Raw genomic sequence first — 7,779 nt, 5'->3', positions numbered from 1 at the left:
CAGAAGACACTGAAACAGCCAAGGTACAAATTGAAAAAATTCAAGAGACTGCTGTAAAGACGGGACTTCAGATATCCTTCGAAAAGACGGAACTAATGATTCAGGACAAAAAGGATCCGACCCAAAATATTGTCACCAAATATGGAACAATTAAAAGAGTACAGAAGTTTAAATATGTAGGGGAATGGATAACCCCAACAGGACTACCAGGAATAGCATTACAGGAAAGGGCAAGAAAGATGGAAGCAGCATACCAGTTATGTCGAAATGTCTACAATAAAAAATCAGTTTCATTCACTGCAAAAATCAGACATTACAACACTGTCATCAAACCAGAAAGTCTATATGCGATCGAATGTATTCCACTGAACAGGAAGGGCTTACTAGAAAACATTGAAAAGACAGAAAGGAAGATCTTGAGGAAGATACTAGGGTCCAGGAAAGTGTGTCAAGAATTTAGACTGCGACCAAATGAGGAACTATACAAAAGGACCGAAAAAATCACAACATCCTTCAAGAAGAGAAGACTCTGCTTCTACGGACACATTAAAAGAATGCCACCAGAGAGAACAGCCAAGCGAATTCTGGAATACACGGAGAACAGGAAGACACAAACTAGCTGGCTTAAAGGGGTCAAGGAGGATATGGAGGAAAATAATATATCACAGCAGGTAGTATACAACAGACAGGAATACAGAAAAATCATCAACAAAATTAAGGCATTCCAAGATCAAAGTAGCAAAAAACGGACCGGCAACAACTGGTCACGAGAACGTAAAGAAGCCCACTCCGAAAGGATGAAGTAGTACTGGGCCGATCGAAAGAGGAAGAACCGTAAATGAATGATGCTTAACGTGGTCCATAGTAGACCCATTCGAAAACAAGAAGAAGAAATGTCTACTCGTTAGTCCCGCTTCTTGATGTGGGGTCGGGGATGTGGTGAGATGAAATACATGGTATGTTTCACGACCGGAAGCCCTTCCTGTCGCCAATCTTAGTTGAGGAGCTAATTGGGTAATGAGTTGGAAGGAATCGTATGTGGCCTATGTATAGGAACTGTCTCGGCATTTGCCTGGAATGAAAGTGAGAAATCACGGAAAGCAATTCTCACGACAGCCAACGGTGGGGTTCGAACCCATGTGTCTTCCGAATGCAGAGCTTGGCTGCATAGCAGTAGCGCGTTAGCGCCTGGCCATTCTGCTCGGTAATAATAATAATAATAATAATAATAATAATAATAATAATAGCAATAATAATAATAATAATAATAATAATATCTAAAAATATTCCATGGATACTGGAAGTGAAGAAGGATCTGGAAAAAGTCCAGATAAACCCAAATGACACCGCGGACAGAAACCTCTATAGAAAAAAATTAATGGATGGAAAGTGCAACCAGAGAACGAAGTGAGAAAGAAGACTGGAGCAAAGTGGACAGAAGAACGAAAAAGGATCCACGGAGAAAGGATGAGAGCTGTTTGGCAACTCAGAAAACAGAATCGTTAAAGCTTTGCGTGATCCATTGGGTCCATACGCACATAATAATAATAATAATAATAATAATAATAATAATAATAATAATAATAATAATAATAATAATAATAATAAGTTTTTAGTAACGGATATTGGTCAAATAGAAAAGGTAAAGAAATTCAAATATTTGGGTGAGACAATTCAAGAAAATGGTTTAGAAAAATCTGCTATAGAGGAGAGGATACAAAAGATGGAAAGAGCGTACGGTATAACTAAGAATACTTACAACAAAAAGTGCTTATCAAGAAAACTTAAAATAAAGCACTACAACACAGTAGTGAAACCAGAATGCCTTTATGCCAGTGAATGTCTAGCACTGAACTACAAGCTTGATAAATTAGAAATATTAGAAAGAAGAATTATAAGGAAAATATTAGGTCCTCTAAGAATTGCAGAGTTTTGGAAATTAAGAAGTAACAATGAAATTTACCAGAATGTAGAAAACACATCAGAAACAATAAGAAAAAGGAGATTGCTAATTCTTGGACACATTTACAGAATGGATGACAATAGACTAACTAAACGAATCTTCAAGTACCTTTGGGAAAAGAAATCAACTACCACCTGGATTCAAGAAGTCAAGAAAGACCTGGAAAGGAACAACATACGATAAGAAGAATTATTGGAAAGAAAGATTTTTAGGGAGAAAGTCTTACAAATGGAAGGATTACAAGGGAGGGAGGAAAAGAAAACAGGCACAAAGTGGACTGAAGACAGGAAAAAGAAACACAGTGAAACAATGAAAGAATACTGGAAGGAAAGGAAAGAACAACTAAGGAGGAACAATTGAAATTGTAACGTGGTCCTTAGAAGGCCGGAACGCAAGAATAATAATAATAATAATAATAATAATAATAATAATAATAATAATAATAATAATAATAATAATCACCGTTTTCCGTGCTTCACAGAGGAATAGGAAGCGCCTGGGTTGAATGGGCTGACAAGAAATGTTATTTATTTCTTCTATGGTTTCATCACAAGAAGTTAACAATACTTAGACGAGCTAGTTCGCTCGATAAACCCTTACAGTTTTGAAACAATACTGGAGCTCGTCAGCTCGAGAAAATTTAATAAGAGCTATGAAGCTCTGACACCGGTATTACATGAGCCTATTAGCTCCTAAGAAGTGCAGTTATCAAGAGATTGAGCTCCCATTTACATTAACATGACAATGGTAAGGTCGAGTTGATTCATTCCCAATTCAAATAGAGGCTAACCTTAAAATTTGAGAATGAGACCACGTCCGAACATGGGTCCCAACATATTTCACAATTCTTTTACAAGATGGGCCCCATCAAGGGCTATTGATACAGCCTTTCAATGTACATTAGTGATGACAAATTCTAGGTTGAAAAACACAGATCTAGCTTACTTACGAAGGTTACCCTTCAAGAAACTTATACACAGAGGGCAAAGGCCTATACTACTTGGCCACAGCAAAACAAATTCAGAAAAGGAAATCATTGCAATAGGCCGATAAGTAATTAGAAAGGAGGCGAACATCAAGCACTCCACAATTAAAAGATTCGAACCCTAAGTGGGTTGATGAACCGATGAAGCAGAAGCTAACCCCATACTACGGGGTGACTGAGTGGAAGAAACATTTAAAGCCGAAAAATGTATCTAAGTTCAATTTAACAGTTACAAAAACGTAGTCACCCAATTCAGTTTAAATGGGAGAATTACGAAGTTAACCACTCGTGCTCCCTTACATTCAAAAGTCCGGAGACCACCCTACATTACGATGAGAAAAGGAAGCCCTAACGGTTATGTTTTAAGTGAAAGAGGGGAACCCTCTCTCTCCTCCATCACGACGCGCACAGAAACACAACAGCAATGCAAGACACTGAGGATGAAAATGCCTCAGCTTATAATATATACAGAGAGCCCGAAAGATCTGGATGCTTACAATCCAAGGATCGGATTGGGCGTCTTCCATGAACTAAGGGAGACCCAGATTGCTCAGAAATATTACATTCTAGCTTAAGATAGGCTGATAGAATTAGAGGAGATGGTAGAGGAAGTATGCGCAACTTCGGAATTAAAAATACAACCTGTGTCAATAAAGTTCGGTGAATGAAGTCAGAACGTTCGATCCGGCAACACTAGCGACACACAACGCTTCACCTGCGTAGCAGCAGGTTTTGACCACCTGCTCCCAACGTTGTTCAGTTGAGCATCGTGAGTGTGCAGTGTAAGACCTGTTTGACACAGTGCTTGTTTAGTGCGTTGGTTCTGAACTGCAAACAGGAACATAAACGACCAAAAGTTCAATGTACAGTTTTGTTTTAAGCTTGGCAAGACACCGAAAGACATGCGATGCTGGTGCGTGTTTATGAAGATCAAGCACTGTCCTTGAAGTGTGTGTACGAGTGGTTCGTCCGTTTTCGAGGAGGCCGGGAAAGTGTTTCTGACAACCCCTGTAGCGGAAGACCGGCGACCGCCATCAGTGACGAAAACATTGAGTAGGTGAGAACATTAATCACGAACGATCGGCGATTAACTGTGCGCATGATAGCGGATGAACTGCAGATTAACCGTGAACCCATGTGACAAATCGTTACCCAGAAGTTAGGGAAGAGGAAAACGTGTTCTCGTCTTGTGCCATATCACTTGACTGACGATCAGAAGCAGGCATGTTTAGAGGTTTCACAGGATTTTGTCGAAATGGCGAATGCGACACCAATTTCTTGAACAGTATTGTCACTGAGGATGAAACCTGATGTCTCAAGCACGACCCTGAAAGGAAACGGCAAAGCATGGAATGGCGTTCTCCGGGATCCCCTCGTCGGAAAAAGGTCAGAGCCGAAAAGTCACGCATAAAAACGATGCTTATCACCTTTTTCGATAGTCAAGGCATTATCCATAAGGAATTTCTACCTGAGGGAATGACGTTAAATGCTGCATGGTACATTGAAATTTTGACCCGTTTCATGAAACGTCTACGCAGGATACGACCCCAGTAAACAAGGTTTTTGAACACCATCCCAAAGGAAGCCTTCTTGCAAAAGTTTCCACGACATGTATCGCCGATCTCAACAGTGCATAGTTATGGGAGGGGACTATTTCGAAGGACAGTAAGGTCACTGTCGTGCATCCGGCAACACTATATATGTTGATAGTACAGGACTATTCGCCGAACTTTATTGTCACAGGTTGTAATAACAACAGCATGCTATCTAGTTTACAGTAATCGGGAGATAGTGGGTTCGAGCCCCACTGTCGGCAGCCCTGAAGATGGTTTTCCGTTGTTTCCCATTTTCGCACCAGGCAAATGCTGGGGCTGTACCTTAATTAAGGCCACGGCCTCTTCCTTCCAATTCCTAGGCCTTTCCTCTCCCATCGTCGCCATAAGATTCATCTGTGTCGGTGCGACGTAAAGCAAATAACAAAAAAAATCTAGTTTACAAATAGAGAGATACAAACTTTCTTTCAGGATTAAGTAGGGTTTTTCCCTCAAGAAGTCTCTTATGTATGGACGGCATGACCATCAAAACAGTTGAAGAAGAAACTATTACACTATCTCTAAGCTCAGAGTCTTTAGCAGAGATGGACATAGTAGAGACCAGCTCATGGAATACTCAAAGAGAGACACTGTACCTGCGGTACAGACATTATGATGCTGTGGTAAAACCAGTGATTCTGTATGGGTGGAAACAGCAACACTAACGAACCTGGAAAAACTACTAAAGATCGAAAGGAGAATATTAAGAATGATTTACGGCCCAAGGGTGGTAGAAGGAAACTACAGATTACGATCAAATAAGGAGATATACAAAAGAACAGAAGACCTGTAAGCAACAATAAGGAAAAGACGGCTGCGATTCTATGGACACATGGTCAGAATGGACCCAGCAAGGTTAAATAAACAAATTTTTAATAAAATACACTACTTGAAGAGCCAGGGGGGATATGCCAAGCAGATGAAGGAAGAACTTGTGAGGTTTGGAATTGCAGATGAAGAATGTCGTGATAGAGACCAATTCAGGAAAAGACTTTCCAACATAAAAGTTCTTGTGGAAGAAAAGAAGAGCGTAGAGGGGGAAGATGGACTGAAGAGAGAAGAATGCTACATTCTGAAAGAATGAAGGCACTGTGGAGAAAGAGGAAGGAAGAAGGGATGATAAGAAGGAAGTGAAGTGGTAATTGGCGTGGTCCTAAGTTTGGCCGGTTCGCAAGAAATAATAATAATAATAATAATAATAATAATAATAATAATAATAATAATAATAATAATAATATAATAATAATAATAATAATAATAATAATAATAATAATAATAATAATAATAATAATAATAATAATAATAATCTCCAGTAAATGAAGTAAGGGAGATCTGACATCAGGATAGAGTACTGTTGTTCCGCTAGTGATGGGAACAGTAGGACAAATTCTCGACCAGCTGTACGATGCACTTCACCTGCTTCTCACAATGGTCAACTCCTCAGCCGACTTCACAGTTGACTGAACCCCGTTCTAACGGTCAGACCAGCATTAACATTCCCGGATAAGTCGAGAATCAAACCAGTACCCCTACACTGTCTATTTGTCATCTTGTAGGCGAAGAAGAGTAAACATATTGAAGGTTGCTGTTGATCTCGTTGTTCTCATCAACTCGGTCTGTGAGTAATATTTCGCATAGTTTAGTTGGCTATTTTAGTGGTTATTATCAGGGGTCGGAAGTTCATACCCTAAAATCTGCATAAATATGCATTTATGCCCTAAAAGGTATCTAAATATGCAACAAAATATGCGTCATCGATTTGAGATTATTTCCATAAAATAAAATTATTATCTGTAACTTAAGTCGTTATTCCATGGATTTTGGAGTGCCAGCCTCATTATCGGAGAATTCCCCACTGCTGCAATTAACAACCAGAAATTGAAGGATGTTTTCCATGGTCAATCTTCGTCTGTTGTCTCTCTTTATAGTGCGAAAATCTCCGTTCTACATCGCACGAAGTGACTGGGGCATTCAGAAATGCTGTTAAATAATTTTTTTATAGCTAAAGGTCTTCAAAAAGTAGCTAATTCCCTATCTAAGCAGTATTGAATGTCCAATTTCTTGAAGCTTAAGAATAACTCAAAGCCGCTTAATTTAGTGTAAAATAGCAAGATTGGCAACACTGATTCCCAAGCGAGTGTGGGGAAACACCGGTATTGCATTATAGACACATGCGTATCCAAGTATCGTTGGTGACTCATGCTTCCCTGCCTGCTATCCTCCTGTTCCTTGCTGAATCCTAATTATTTCCCACTCCTTCGCGCTGTGCAGTTAAATTCTCATTTCTTATGAATGAGTCCTCTTAACTATGAGTCATCATTGTCACCAATCACATTCCTTGCACTCGCGAAACATATTACACATTAGTAGAAAATGTCATGACATATATATATAAGCATAATACGAATGGTAATATCCTTCTAATATACGGTACCATTTTAGAGTATAAAACCCTAAATATGATGGGTCTATTAAAAAGAGACAATATATGCATTTTTCAATAAAAGAGGTGATATTCTTTTCAGTTATTTGTGATTTTCGTAAGTAATTTATCATTTATATTCTTACAAATATAAATTTGCGATGCATGAACTTCCGATCCCTGGTCGTTTGACAGGTTTTATGCGGATAAAGTAACTAGAATTAATAGATGGGCTGGACCAACCATCTTTCAATATATATATATTGTTCTTACGTCACACTAACTACTTTGTCAGTTTTGGGGGACGTCGAGGTGCCGGAATATCGTCTCGCACGACTTATTTTACGTGCCAGTAAATCTACGTATAGTACACGCACTTTATCTTGAGCCCTAGTTCCCATTCGTTACTATGGAGATCCGGGCTCAAGATAAAGTGCGCGTATAGTACACGAGGCTGACGTATTTGAGCACCTTCAACTGCTGCCGGACTGATCCAGGATGGAACCTTCCAAGTTGGGGTCAGAAGGTCAGCTCCTCAACCGTCCGAGCCACTCAGCTCGGCACCTATTGTCTAGAAGCGTGACACAGGTGATCGAGGTGACCTGCTGATCGGTGGAAAGCCCATTTGAGAGTAACTATAAGAGGCGGTTAGCTCATTATAATTATAGTTGGTTTTCTATCGAAATGATTCGAACTGAAATTTCTAGTGACGAAATCAAGACTGAAACTCGCATGTATGGAACTTGACGTACTTTCCGATTACTTCAACTTCCAGTACATTTTTCCCGATCCTAGATATGCTGAACGCTAGTATAGA

Source organism: Anabrus simplex, chromosome 1 (genome assembly GCF_040414725.1).
Source record: "Anabrus simplex isolate iqAnaSimp1 chromosome 1, ASM4041472v1, whole genome shotgun sequence".
Lineage (NCBI taxonomy): Eukaryota > Metazoa > Arthropoda > Insecta > Orthoptera > Tettigoniidae > Anabrus > Anabrus simplex.
The sequence above is the reverse complement of the archived record's forward strand: the minus strand, read 5'-3'. Positions refer to the sequence as shown.